This window comes from Myotis daubentonii, chromosome 9 (assembly GCF_963259705.1).
Source record: "Myotis daubentonii chromosome 9, mMyoDau2.1, whole genome shotgun sequence".
Taxonomy (NCBI): domain Eukaryota; kingdom Metazoa; phylum Chordata; class Mammalia; order Chiroptera; family Vespertilionidae; genus Myotis; species Myotis daubentonii.
Window position 1 is genome coordinate 4,603,381 of NC_081848.1, and position 15,541 is coordinate 4,618,921.

At 44.3% G+C, this 15,541-nt stretch overlaps 1 protein-coding gene and 2 pseudogenes across 5 annotated transcripts in view; 2 read left to right on the forward strand and 1 right to left on the reverse strand.

Moving 5' to 3' along the window:
* The window catches only part of SIK3 (SIK family kinase 3), a 299,150-nt gene that overhangs the window by 16,136 nt on the left and 267,473 nt on the right, over positions 1–15,541 (forward strand). The window lies entirely within an intron of this gene.
* On the forward strand, positions 10,049–10,141 carry LOC132242377 (U6 spliceosomal RNA; annotated as a pseudogene).
* LOC132242446 (U11 spliceosomal RNA) lies at positions 10,334–10,421 on the reverse strand (annotated as a pseudogene).

Sequence of the window (15,541 nt, forward strand, 5' to 3'; positions counted from 1 at the left end):
CCAATCCTATCAATCTCTATTCCAAAGGTTAGGGCGTTTCTTATCTCCATTCCAGGGAGTAAAGATTATGTAGCTTAAGCATGATTGTTCATAGTTAAAATGATTAATTACCCGCCTGGCACTTAGTTAAGAGGTTTTATTCCCTCCCTAACTTCAGGGGAAAATCCCTACCTGGGGATTCAACCTTTCTTGGAGAGGTGACCTTGGTTAAAACACAGCGCCAAGAAGGTGAGCAAACATATTAAGAACAGTATGCCATATATGCCAGGTCCCTTGAAACAGCAAGGATGGACCGGCTCCCGGCAAATTCCCCCTTTTTTATTTTTTAAAAGCAGGCATTAAAAAGAAAAAACCCCAAATGCTCTCTTATAGACAGGGCTTGGAAGACAGGACCAAGAGAGACAGAGCCTAGGCACAGAACCTACACAGAACGTTCTCTAGAGACAGAAGAACTTCGCTGGAGAGAGCATGCCAGAGGATCCTGGACAGGGACTGGCCTCGGAGCCTGGAGGCGGAGCCTGGCAAGAGAGCATGGCAGGGGATCCTGGACTGAACCTGACTGCGGAGATTGGCAGGAGAGCCTGATTAGAACCTGGTGACTGAACCTGACTGGAGAACCTGGACAGAACCTCTCTGGAGATCCAGAAAAATTCATGCACATTAAAAGGGAATTAATTAGAGGAAATATTTTAATATTGCTATTTGCCCTTTCTCTATAATAGAAGTATCAGAGATGAGTAAAATGCATATGAAAATAATACATGAATATATTCATAAACAATAACAAAATGATATAACAACAACAAAGACATATAAAAACAACAAAAACATGATATGAAAACATGATATAAAAACAACAAAAAAGGTATAAAAATAACATTGATGCAAACAATGACTGATAAAGTGATTAAACTTATTCTAATATCTCCCTGTATACCACATTAAGAATGAAAACACTTTCAGAGTGCTTGTCTAATTTCCCTTGTCATGAAGTATTTACAACTTTAACTTTAATGTCACACACTCTTTGAACTTGAGAGAAAGCAACATATAACTGACCATGTCCGAAAACGGGTTCAGCACCACGGACTTGGCACTGTCTAGAGTTCTACTCTGTCTAGAGTTTGTCCTCGTGATTTATTAATAGTCATCACAAATGCTGGCATCACGGGAAACTGTCTTCGAATCAGTTTAAATGGGAGGCCACTGTCAGACCGGTACAAATCAATTCTTGGGATCAGAATAATCTTTCCTTCCACAGATCCTGTTAATACTTCAGCTTCGATAATGTTAGGTCATAATCTTTTGATAATAAATCTAGTACCATTACAAAGACCCCATTTACTGTTAAGATTTCTCAATAGTATAATGATTGCACCCACTTTCAATTTTAGTTTATGACATAGCATTCCCAAAGGAGTAATACTAATAAGAAATTCGATGGGAAAAATTCCCTTTTTAGCATCATCTGTTGAGTCAATGGAATCATCACTCAAATATGTGTGAAAATCTCCATCAAGTATATCCAAAATTTCTTCATTTAATTTTTGAATGTGCTCATTTTTTGGACAAAGAATCACACGTTTAGATATATTTTTAGTGTTATTTATGGATATATTATTTCCAAGGGTAGTTTCAATAATAGATCCATTACAAATCATTTCACGGGAGATTTCAATAATATCCATTCCTAAATGAAAGCTGCTATCAAGTTTGCCATGTCCAAGTTTTACTAACCATTCACTATAAGCAGAATCCTCTGATCTCATATTTGTTTTAAGAGACAACTTTCTGAAACATCCCCAAACATTACAGTACTTTAAACTCGTTTGCACTATGGCTGATTGCATAGCATGTGGCACAACACTGAGACATTGTCGAAAATCCCCACCGAGAAGGACAACTTTCCCACCAAATGCAACATTCAGATTCATAATTTCTCTTAGTAATCTGTCTATGGTGTTTATGGCATGACTGGATGCCATGGTGCATTCATCAATAATGAGAAGTTTGGCCTTTTTAATGCTTTTAGCAACTTCACTCTTTTATATTGAGTCTAGAATTTAAAGTTTCATTTAATGGAATTGGTAATTTATATTGGGAATGAAAGGTTCTTCCACCGAGAAGTAAATTTGCAGCAATTCCTATAGATGCTGTGGGTAAAACAGTACCACCATGATCTCTAATATAATGTACTAAAACTTTATAAAGATAAGTTTTTCCACTACTACCTGGACCATCCAAGAAAAGTATTTGGGGTGTACAGTTTGATCTTTGATGGCTGAAGTTATAATCTGAAAGGCTGCCAGCTGTTCATCATTGAGAGAATTTTTCAAAACCTTTGCCTGTTGTTGCTCGTATGATTCATCACATGTATTTGTATTCATTAATGAAGGATAGTCCGGAAGTGAATACCTCTTGAATTTCGTTAAGGGCATGCATTTCACAGTTTACACAGGCACCTTCTCTTTGGTGTAATTTCCAACAGAAATCTTCAATAAAATGAGATTTATTCTCATCCCATAATTTGTCTGCAGCAGAAGGACATCCAAACACATATGTATGCAAAAAATTGACGTAGTTGTTTGGGCATATTAAGGATGATTGCATTGTCAATTGTATCTTTACAGATAGTGTCGTCAAGTAATAATCCTCGGTGTTTAGCAGCTTCACGAAATGTATCATAAATTACACCTACTACAGTTCACAGATCATCAAAACTTATTGCACCTTTTACATGCAGAAGCAAAAGTCTAAGGTAATATTGTTCTGATTCTCTAAAGCTCACAGTGAACAGTCTATCTAATACTTTATTCCCACCCTTTTGGCGCCACCGTCTTTTGTTAGGGGAACCCTGCCACTGCTGTGGGCGCAGCCATCTTGTGTTATGGGATCCCCGCTTTTGCTGTGGGCGTCACCATCTTGTGTTACAGGGATCCCACCTCTGCTGTGGGCGCAGCCATCTTGTGTTACGGGATCCCCGCCTCTGCTGGGGGGCTGCCATCTTGTTATGGCATGATGGTTAATTTGCATATTCCCTCTTTATTAGATTGGATGGCCAGTGTGCATCATGGCAGCTGCTGTGTTGAGATTCTGCCCTCTGGTGGCCACTGTGCATCATAGCAACCAGTCGGATGGATGGACACTTAGTCTTTTATATATATAGACAAATTTTGTGCACGGGGGGGGGGGGGCAGGGGGGGCGGCAGTCCCCTCAGCCCAGCCTGTACCCTCTCCAATCCAGGACCACTTGGGGGCTGTCCTGGGGATCGGGCCTAAACCGGCAGTCGAACATCCCTCTCACAATCCAGGACGACTGGCTCCTAACTCCTCCCTGCCTGCCTGCCTGATTGCCCCTAATTGGCCCCGCTGCCAGCTCATCGCCCCTAACCACCTCTGCCTGCTGACCTGATCACCCCTAACTGCCCCACCTGCTGGCCTGGTCGCCCCCAACTGCCCCCCTTGCTGGCCTGGTTGTCCCTAACTGCCCCCCTCACCAGCATGGTCGCCCCTTACTGACCCCCTCTGCCAGCCTGGTTGCCACTCACTGCCCCCACTACTGGCCTGGTTGCTACAAACTGCACTCCCATGCTGGCCTGGTCATCCCCAACTACCCCCCCCCACCCCCCCTCCCCCGCCAACCTGGTCACCTTTACTGCCACCCCTGCTGTCCTGGTTGCCACAAACTGCACCCTTGCCAGCCTGGTCGTCCCTCACTACCCCCCTCTGCTGACCTCGTCATCCCTCACTTCCCCCCCTACTGGCCTGGTCACCCCACACAGCCTGCCGTTCAGTCGTTTGGTCGTCCCTCACTAATCCCCCTGCCGGCCTGGTCGCCCCATGCAGCCTGTTTGGTCATCTGTTTGGTTGTTTCGGATGTGACAGCCCCTGGCTCTTTTTATTTATTTATTTTTATCTATCTATCTATCTATCTATCTATCTATCTATCATCTATCTATCTATCTATCTATCTATCTATCTATCTATCTATCATCTATCTATCTATTTATCTTTCTTTCTTTTCTCCCTGATCTCTTATTGGTTTACCTGTCTAATGAAACTATGTAGCTATAACAACAAGAACTGGTATAAATAGTTTGGGTAAAAACAATTCTTGGTCAGCATACAGCTTGATGGGTGGGAACAGAAATACTTAGGAATAAGAGAGAAGCTATTAATTGGGGCCATTTCACATGCTGAGGGCACCAGTTGTTTTACAGAGAGAAGGGAAAGGATTGATTGTTTTGGCAGGTTGGTTGAGGGGAAATGGGTTAGGAGAGCTTCTCCATTAATTTAAAATGATAAATAAGTCAGAGTTGTTAGAAATTTGAGGACAAGGTATTTTATATAATCTTTTATTTGTGGTGTATACTTCAGGTTGGTATTTTTGTCCACTGTGTTGGAGTTTACATGAACTGAAATGAATGATAAAGGGCCAGTGATGTTAAAAATTTGATGAGGAAATAGCCCAAACTCTCTTTGTTTAAAAGTTTTTTTCTGCTCACTGCTAGTGTAGTGTTCCAGAGAACAAGTTGACATTTTCATGTAGTAAGTTGTTTTCTGTTCCTGGCAAATGAAATCTTCATTCACGTGCCACAAGGAACAGAACTGTTTTTATTGTGGAAGGCAGGAGCAGAGCTGTGTGTTTAGTAGGATAAGTTGGGCACCTGCAGGATTTTTTCTTTCTCTTTCCTGCCTCCCATTGCCCTTTGCTTCTGTCAAAATGTTCTAACGTTGCATAAGTGGTGTTCTGACAATAGATAAGTTTTTTTAGTAGTTCATTTTTTTAAACTCTCAAAATAATGTTTTTAGTGACTGTATGCTCTTAGCTTACTTTCTGTTTCTCATCAACAGTGACATTGTTATTCTAGTCAAATGTATTTCAGCAGATGATCTCTGTGTCCAAGTCAGCTGCAGAGGCACCCCTTTCATATATTATATCTAAATACCTTATATGTGCATAGTAATTCTTAAATTATTTAAATCTTGGCATAGTACTTTTGGATCTCTTTAGAGGAGTTTGCAGTCTTCAAGAAAACAATCAGCAGCATGTTACTGATTGGCCTCGTTGACGTATGCGGAAGAGTGGCAGTGATTTCAGCCTGCTGCCCCCTATCTCATTTTCTCTCCTTTTTAGTGAGCAGCTGCATCCAGTGCCCGCTTTAATCGAGCGCTTAGTAAAAAGGGCACTGTTATACTAATCACTGTTCTATGTCAATGGTTGTTTAATGTTTTAGGCCAAGAGTCCATTTGGGAGTCACATTAAATTTTGGAAAATCACATTTCAGTTTGTGTTACCTAGATTTTTCTTCCTTTCTTATGATAGTACCACTGTTTTCTGCTTTTCCGACTCTTTGGGGAACCTATTTGGCTATCAATTGCCAGAGGCAGCCTGTAGTAATGAACTGAGCTTTGGTGTGGGGGTCAGGCCACGTGTTTCCAATTTTAATTTTACTAGTCAGGCACTTTTCTTTGGGCAAATCACTTAACCTCACGGAGCTTCTAGTTTCTTTTATTACTAGAGGCCCGGTGCACAAAAATTTGTGCACTCGGGGGAAGAAAAGGGGGTCCCTCAGCCTGGCCTGTGCCCTCTCGCAGTCTGGGACCCCTCGGGAGATAACGACCTGCTGGCTTAGGCCTGCTCCCGGGTGGCAGAGGGCAGGCCCAATCCCTAGGTGCAGCCCCTGGTCAGGCTCAGAGCAAGGCCGATTGGGGAGTTGGGGCGCTGCCCCCTGTCATGCACAGAGCAGGGCAGATTGGGAGGTTGTGATGCCACCCTCAGTCACGCTCAGGGTAGGGCTGATTGGGGGGTTGGGGCACCGCCCCCTGTCACACTCAAGGCAGGGTCGATGGGGAGGTTGTGGCACCACCCCCTGTCACGCACAGAGCAGGGCCCATCAGGGGGTTGGGGCGCTGCCCCCTGTCACACACAGAGCAGGGCCCATCAGGGGGGTTGGGGCTCCTTACCCTGTCACACACAGAGCGGGGCCCATCAGAGGGTTGGGGAGCTCCCCCCGTCACTCACAGAGTAGGGCCGATAGGGGAGTTGGGGCACTGCCCCCTGTCACACACAGAGCAGGGCGGATCAGGGGGTTGGGGCGCCGCCCTCTATCACCCACAGAGCAGGGCCGATCAGGTGGTTGGGGCGCCGCCACTCTCACACTCAGGACAGGGCCGATGGGGAGGTTATGGCTTTACCCTGTCACACACAGAGCAGGGCCCGTGGGGGGGAGGTTGGGGCACCGCACCCTGTCACACACAGAGCCGCAGGGCGATCGGGGTTGGGGAGCTCCCCCGTATCAGGCACAGAGCAGGGCTGATCAGGTTGTTGGGGCACCTTCCTCTGTCACGAACAGAGCAGGGCGGATAGGGAGGTTGTGGCCCCGCCCCCTGTCACAGAGCTGCAGGGCGATCAGGGGGTTTGGGCGCTGCCCCCTGTCACGCTGATCCCGGTGCCGGGAGGCCTCGTGGCTCCGCTGATCCCAGTGCTGGGAGGCATATTACCCTTTTACTATATAGGATAGAGGCCTGGTGCATGGGTGGGGCTGGCTGGTTTGCCCTGAAGGGTGTCCTGGATCAGGGAGGGGGTCCCCACTGGGGTGCCTGGCCAGCCTGGGTGAGGGGATGATGGCTGTTTGCAGCTGGTCACTCCCCCTTCAGGGTGGGGGTCCCCACTGGGGTGCCTGGCCAGCCTGGATGACGGGCTGATGGCTGTTTGCAGCTGGTCACACCCCCTTCAGGATGGGGGTGCCCACTGGGGTGCCTGGCCAGCCTGGATGACGGGCTGATGGCTGTTTGCAGCTGGCCACACCCCCTTCAGGGTGGGGGTCCCCACTGAGCTCTGAGGCCATGGCTGGCTGAAAGCAGGTATCTGAGTTTGTTTAGCTTCTATAATTGAAACTCTGTTACCATCAGTGGCACTCTAAGCTCTGAGCCCGCTGATGGCTGAAAGCTGGTATCTGGAGTTTGTTTAGCTTCTATAATTGCAACATTGTTGCATCCGGAGCTCAGAGCTGGGCTGAGGCAGGCGGGGAACCTTGGCTTCCTCCATCACTGGAGCAAGCAAGCCTTCTGTTCGCTTCAGCTGCGTGGCTGCCGGCCGCTATCTTTGTTGGCAGTTAATTTGCATATCCTGCTGATCTGCCAATGGGAAGGGTAGCGAAGTTATGGTTAATTACCATGTTTCTCTATTATTAGATAGGATTCTGAATATAGTTCCTTTATAAGATATATGACTTAAAGATATTTTTTATTTTGTGTGAAGTCTTTTCACTTTTGTGATGGTTTTGTTTTCAGCACAAACATTTTAAATTTTGATTCCTCATTTTTTTTTAACATCTTAAGCAAAAAATCTTTACTATAGTAATGATTTGTGAGTTAGTAACAAGAAGAATATATTCAAGAGCCATGTGTGCATAGTCAGTTCTATCTGCCTATACATGTGTCTTATAATCAAACGTTAAAAAATATGTACCATATAAAGTGTTTATATTCTTTTATTAAAAAGGACCACACCACACATCTATTTTGTTACAGTACTTGTTTTTTAATTTTATAATATATCTCCAAATTCTTCTATGTCAGTACATTTGTCCTAGTCTCAATCTTTTTTTATTTGATCCTCACCTGAGGATATTTTTTTGTTGATTTTTGGAGAGAGTGGAAGAGAGAGGGAAAGACAGAGAAATATCTGTGTGAGAGAAACACATCAATTGGTTGCCTCCTGCTCATGCCCCGACCATGGCCTGTGCGGGGAGGTGCCTACAACTGAGGTTTCATGCCCTTGACCGCAATTGAACCTGGGTGTCTTCCGTCTGGGGCCCACGCTCTATCTACTTGGCCAAACTGGTTAGGGCTAGTCTCAATCTGTTTAATGGCTATAGAGTATTCCATCTTATGAATACACTATAATTTTTGTAAGTAGTATCCTACTGATAGATTTTAAAGTTGTTTGCAGATTTTTTAAATTACAAATTATATGTCAGTTAATGTTTCCTCATATTTATATGTGCACACTTGTGCTAGTGTTTCTTTTCTATTCCATTTGCTGCTGAACTGCTTAATACTCAAAAGACTCTTAAGTCTCAGACTTAATTTTTTAAAATACTAGACTTTTATTAGGTCCAACCTACAGTAAATTTCCTAAAAGTTATATTCTTTTTTTTATGATATATACAAAGTTAGAATCTTCTTTTGAAACTAGATTCTCTATTTTCTCAGTAATTTAATGTAAAGTTCACTAGAAGTAGAATGTCTGAATCAAACTATAAGTGCTTAACATTTTATAAATGTTGCCAAATTGCCTTCCAGGAAAGGCCAGGCTCCTTCACACAAAAGTGTATAAGACCACTTTTTCTGTTCTCTTCAACACTTGCAACCAGCATCTCTAAGTGAGTCAATCCCACATGTAAAAGAAAATGTCATTTTAGTGTGTAATTATTTATTAGTGAATCTGAGTATCATTTAATTTGTTTGTTGGCTGTTTGTGTTTTGTCTTGGAATTGTCTGTGTCCTCTGTCCACTTTTCTATTGGGCTTTAAAAAAAAATTATAATCAACAGCTTTTTGAATATTAGGGAAGTTAGTTAACCCTTAAAGTACTATAGACACATTTCTGTGTTTGTCTTTTAACTTTGTGTGTGTGTATTTAAAAAAAATAAACATCTTTTCTTTTTAAAATATATTTTATTGATTTTTTACAGAGAGGAAGGGAGAGAGATAGAGAGTTAGAAACATCGATTAGAGAGAAACACCGATCAGCTGCCTCCTGCACATCTCCTACTGGGGATGTGCCCGCAACCCAGGTACATGCCCTTGACCGGAATCGAACCTGGGACCTTTCAGTCCGCAAGCCGACACTCTATCCACTGAGCCAAACCGGTTTCGGCAAAAGTAAACATCTTTATGTAGTCAGATTTTTGTTTTACTTTATGGCTTCTCATTTTCCTTCTTCATTCTAATCTTATAAAAACATTTAGCCATGTTTTCTTCAAATACTTTTATGGTTTTGTTTTTAAATTTAGATATTTGCTTCATGTAGAATGCATTTTGGTTTAAACCATATGAGAAAGGGATCAATCGTGGAATTTATTAAGTTGTAATTTTACATTTGTTTTTGTGGTTATCGATGGCTTTATTATCCTACTTGACTGTAAGCTCCTTCGGGACAATGGAATATGTAATTTCTTTCCTTGTCTTATTTTCATTGACTACCACAGTACTTACCTCAGATTAGGTCCTTCATTTATTGAATGACTGAACCTATCTTTTTTCTCCAGCAGTCTCACTTGCTGTCCCAATACAATTTATTGACTAATCCATATTTTTCCTCTTGATTTAGAAAGCTACTTTATCTGCAAATTCTCTAGATAATTGGACACATTTTTGAACTCTTTTAATTCATTGATTGTACTATCTTTGCTTACTTTTACTGTACAGCTTTACTTATTATAGCTTTATAATATATTTAAGGTATATTTGGAAGGCTAGCCTCAAACATTCTTAAGTTTATTATACCAGTTTGTAATCTTCTTTGTTAAAACTTGCTATCCCTTAGAAAACACTCATTTAACTTGCTGATTGAACATTTAATTCATTCTGAGAGTCAGCCTGCAAAGTAGAAATGATTTTGAGGTGTGACTTGCTGGCAAGTTTTTCTAGGATATGATGTAACTTAGTTCCGGCATTCTAAGTGTCTTTTTAAAAAGTCTCATTTTATAGTCTTGGTATCTCTAGACAAACAGCATTTTTTCTCAGAGTCTTTTAATGCAGAATACACAGGGAGGGTAGGTGGAAGAAAAGGCATCAAGAATTGCAGTGGGTGCTTGCTTCGGCAGCACATGTTCTAAAATGGAACCATACAGCCTGGTTGGTGTTCAGCCGTTGAGCATTGTCCAATGCACCAAAAGATTGCCTGCTTGATTCTTGGTCAGTGCACATGCTCCAGTTTTGGGCTCAATCCCTAGTCGGGGGCATGTAGGAGTCAGCCTATCTCTCTCTCTCTCTCCGTCTCTCTCTTCCCTCTCTATCTAAAAATCAGTAAAAACATATTTTAAAAAAAGGATAAAATTGGAATGATACAGAGATTAGCATGGGCCCTGTGCAAGGATGACATGTGAATTCGGGAAGTGGTCCTTATTTTAGACTGGCCCTTCAGGGAGCCTGTGACCCCAGATGGGGCTCAGGACCACTATGATGCTCACCTACCCCATGGACTTCCAGGCAGTGCAGAACAAATGTCCTGTGGGAGCACCCACTGTGCAGGAGTTTCTCACTGACATGAAGCAAGTGTAGACCAACGCTGAGCTTTACCGCTGCCCAGGCAGCCATGTGCTAACTGCTTCTGAAATCTCTTGATGTCGATTTTGCACATAGAGCAATCAGGCTGCTCTACATGTGCCACTCGTGACAGAAGCCCTTTTTTTGTGCTGCTTTTCTAAAACTCTCCATAGGGCCTTTATCAAGCACAGCCCTTTGGTGAGCATAATATTGGGCTGGTGGTCTCTGCTTAGAAATATGGGTGAAATAACCTCCCCTTCCTGAGAGTTCCCAGCAAGAGCCCAAGGGTATGAACCCAATTCCTTTTCCTTTCTTCTTTTCTAAGGTCCCTTCCACTTTGGCCACCACAGTAGTGCCAAGCCCTCTGGTCTCCAGGGGTGGGATACTGTATTACATAGAAGGATCAAGTGTAATCAGTCCAGTTAGAGAGGTGGTGTTGATTTTTAAAAGTCTGTATTTATATACATCCTTGTTTCTTTAAGCCCATACTCTGTCTCTTCCTCCCTCTCACTCTCAGGTGCTGGTATTAGGAGTACATACAGAATTCCGTATTTACCAGCATCATGAAACAATTGTGCTCTTTTGAGTTGATCTTGGCAAAGTAAAGGGACATATTTGGAGTCATTTCTGAATACCCTTCTCCTTCTTTGTTTTAGCTCTCTCCCCACTCTCATCCCACCTCACCCCCACCAACAAATAAACAAAGGCACTTCACTTAGAGACTTTTGCATATAATCTTTACTCTGATGGATCTGGCCAGAGGGGTGTTGGAGCCCAGCCCATCCACATACCAGACCAACTCTTAGGGGATCAGAAGAAAAGCAGAAAGAATTGAAATGTTTAATTTTTTAAAAATTGACTTTTCTAGTTATTAAAAGTTGCTTTTCAGCAATGATATAAAGAACATCTTGTAAAATATTTGTCCTTTTGCTTCGGCACATGTACAGTACAATCCTATCTAATAAAAGAGAAACATGGTAATTGGCTTATGACCGCTACCCTTCCCATTGGCTAATCAGTGCGATAGCAAATTAACTGCCAGCCAAGATGGCGGCCGGCAGCCAGGCAGCTTAAACTGAACATGAGGCTTGCTTGCTTCAGTGACGGAGGACTGCAGCGTTCCCCGCCTGCCTTGCCGGCCTCTGAGCTTGCAGTTTGAAACATTGTAACAAATATAGAAGCTAAACAAAACCCCAGAAACCAGCTTTCAGAGAGCTGGGATCTAGGAACTGGAGTTGATACAGAGTTTTGATTATAGAACTGAAACAAACCAGATACCTGTTAACAGCAGCTGAGGCCTCAGAGCTGGAGCCAAGCCTCAGAGCTAAAGCTAGCCCAGAATAAAAAAAGAAAAAAGAAAAAAAGGAGCAGTTGGGAGCTTCAGTCCCAGCCTGAAAACAGCCCTCAGCCCCTCACCCAGACTGGCCAGGCATCCCAGTGGGGACCCCCACCCTGAAGGGTGTGTGACCAGCTGCAAACAGCCATCATCCCCTCATCCAGGCTGGCCAGGCACCCCAGTGGGGACCCCCACCCTGATCCAGGACACCCTTCAGGGCAAACCAGCCAGCCCCACCCATGCACCAGGCCTCTATCCTATATAGTAAAAGGGTAATATGCCTCCCAGCACCGGGATCAGCAGAGCTGAGAGGCCTCCCGGCACCGGGATCAGCATGACAGGGGGCAGCACCCAAACCCCCTGATCGCCCTGCGGCTCTGTGTGTGACAGGGCGGGGCCACAACCTCCCTATCGGCCCTGCTCTGTTCGTGACAGGGGAAGGCGCCCCAACCCCCTGATCTGCCCTGCGCTGTGCCTGATACGGGGGAGCTCCCCAACCCCCTGATCACCCTGCGGCTCTGTGTGTGACAGGGTGCGGCGCCCCAACCCCCTGATCGGCCCTGCTCTGTGTGTGACAGGGTGCGGCGCCCCAACCCCCCCACCCCACGGGCCCTGCTCTGTGTGTGACGGGGTAGAGCCATAACCTCCCCATCGGCCCTGTCCTGAGTGTGAGAGTGGCGGCGCCCCAACCCCCTGATCGGCCCTGCTCTGTGCGTGACGGGGGAGCTCCCCAACCCCCTGATGGGCCCTGCTCTGTGTGTGATAGGGGGCAGCGCCCCAGCCCCCTGATGGGCCCTGCTCTGTGTGTGACAGGGGGCAGCGCCCCAACCCCCTGATGGGCCCTGCTCTGTGCGTGACAGGGCATGGCGCCACAACCTCCCCATCGACCCTGCCTTGAGTGTGATGGGGTGGTGCCCCAATCCCCCAATCGGCCCCACCCTGAGCGTGACTGAGGGTGGCATCACAACCTCCTGATCCACCCTGCTCTGTGCATGACAGGGGGCAGCGCCCAACTCCCCAATCGGCCCTGCTCTGAGCCCGACCAGGGGCTGCACCTAGGGATTGGGCCTGCCCTCTGCCACCCGGGAGCAGGCCTAAGCCAGCAGGGCATTATCTCCCAAGGGGTCCCAGACTGTGAGAGGGCACCGGCCGGGCTGAGGTACCCGCCCCTCCACTCCGAGTGCACCAATTTTTGTGCACCGGGCCTCTAGTCCTATATAATAAAAGGCTAATATGCAAATTTCCCTTTTGGGAGTTCAACTGACCAGGAGTTCAACTGCTCGCTATGACATGTGGTGACCACCAGGGGTGACACAGAATGAAGGAAGGAAGACCCCGATCGGCCCTGATTGCTGGCCAGGCCTAGGGACCCTACCCATGCACAAATTTCATGCACCAGGCCTCTAGTTTATACAATAATGAGTATGCTCTCCTATTCTCCATCTCCTACCTCAGCCCATTCTCTTTCCTTCAGAGAAGTGGGTTGGAGGCTAATCAGAGCAATCAGTGTGACCTGGTGAGGAAGGGGGCATCCCTCTGCCTGCCCCTGTGGCGGTTTTCCCCTCCCCCATGTCCATGTCCATCCCCCTTCTCCCATGCCTTTTCTGGCTGCAGACTATTCCCTGAGAACCTGACTCTTCTAGTGGTCAGTGTCAGTGGGAGGGGGGAGGAGGCATGGGAGAAGCAGCTAGACAGACCCCTCCAACAATGACTGTAGCTCTGATAGCTATATTTAGGCAAAACTTTGTAGTCTTTCCCTTTTATGGAAAATTTTGATAAAAATGCAAAACAGGATTTAATTTTTTACAATCAACTTTGAATTTGGAAATTTTGAGCATCTAGGTTTTTTGTACCAATTTAAATTAAGGGAAAAGAATGCAAACAAGGGGATTTCAATTTATGGAACTTGAGAGTAAAGTCTCATTATTAAAGCCTCTTACTATTAAAACATCAAGGTGTGGTCCTTCCTCTCCCCTGTCCTCTTTGTTCAAGAAGTTTGGGGATTTGCACCAGTGGCTGGTGGGTAGTTCATTTGTTTGTTTGTTTTTGATAGGTTTACTGTCCCCTCTCCCACAGGCTTGGAATTAGCAATGACATTACAATTTCATAGTCCCAGACACCAACACCTTCTCCTGCCTCTTACCCTAAAGCCAGTCTCTTCTTGTTAACAGTAAGGATCCTGTGTTCCCACTTCAGTGACACCTGAATTGTTTGTTTTTAAATTGTCTTTAAGGAGGAAGGGCCCCATTGAGGGGTAAACTTGTAATAAATTGGAATTTCAGATAAACATTATGTACTTGTGTTTATTAAAGAAGAAAACAAAAAGAAATTGTGTTGGCACCCAGCTGATGTTAAAGCAGATAGGGGAAGAGATATAGTGTTATGCGGACTTCCCCTTAGTGACCTTGATTTCTCACCTGGTGCGAGACATGTTGCCTTTCTGTGGCATGCAGTGTTAGATCAGTTCATTGGCTATGACTTGGGGAAGTTTGCTAAATAATCATTTTCTTTTTCTATAGTTCGGCCCCCCTTTCTCTGTAAAACATAAGACGTTCTTATGTCTGAAATAGAGCATTTTCTTAGGGTTTTCTGTCATGTCTTTCTTATGCAGGAACTAGCTTTAGGGTCTTGTGAGTATAAGAGAAGTTTAAATTAGAGAAATTTACTATCTGGGGAACAGAACTAATGAAGCAAGGCAGTCCTGTTGTGATAAAATGCTTTCTTTTCAATTGACATTAGAGTGCTTCTAATTTTCAGATGATTACTCATTTAAAAAGAGATAAAGCAACAGTTTTGTCCAGCTCTTCCAAATTTTCCTTAATAAGCCTAACCGTGAATTAAAGTGGAACAGTGCTCCAAAAGGTTTGTTTGGGCCCCTCGTCTCCTCCCTGGATTTAAGTGCCACTGAAAAGAACCCTGGAGTCGAGGGGTTTTGTGTGGCAGGACTAGTTGACCTACGTAATTCTTCATTTTGCAGGTTTTCTGTTGGTGGAAAATGGGTTTACTTTCCTTTTAGTTGTATTCTTTCTTTTTCTCAAAGCTAGTCTTAACTGAGAGATTTTTAGGCAGTTAACTGCCCACACGCTAATTAGCAGCTTGTTAGTAGATGTTATCTCATGTTGATTAGTTACTCTTGAGATTTACTATGCTTGCAAAACACCTGTCTGTATTTGAGTTTTGCTAGGTGGTTGACTTTTGTGTTTGAGGATTTGCTGCTCCAAAGAAAGCAAATACAGTGGGGCCTTGACTTACGAGTGTCCTGACTTACGAGTTTTTTGAGATACCAGTTGCTTTGAGTTGATAGAGTAATTTGAGTTAACAAGCTCGGCCTTGCAACGAATTAAACTCGTAAGTCAAGGCCCCACTGTAGTTGTTGGAAAAAGAGAACTGGTAAAATGAGTCAGCAAGTTTCTATATGCTTTTATTGAAGAGATTTCTCACTTAGAAAGCTTTTGTAGGTTTGACCTTTTTGCACTAAAGTAACCCAGCATTTCATTATGAATTCCATTGAGGTTTTGGAGCTTTGTGCCAGAATGCAAGAACCAAAGTTGAATGTGAAAGGAATATTCAGAGGATGAAGTTCATAGTAACAAAGTACCACTTCATAGGATTGGTCCAAAAATAACCTGCTTGCCATCAGAGAACAAGAATGGAGGTAGCACTTGTTTTGAGCTGTTTTAGGTCCTGTTATGTCATTCTAGCATGATGAAAGGCATGTGTGTTTAAGGTCATATTTGAAATGCATATTTAAATGCAGGTTGGGGAGAATGTTGCTTTGGTAAATTTTACTTACCCTGTGAAAGAGTTATTTTTCAAGGTTTAAAGATTTGAAGGGATACTTCTCTGCCAGATTGGAGGAAATTAACATAATTTACTCTTCTCTAAAGATGGGAATGGTCTGTAATGTAGCTGTCTAATCGTTGAGATT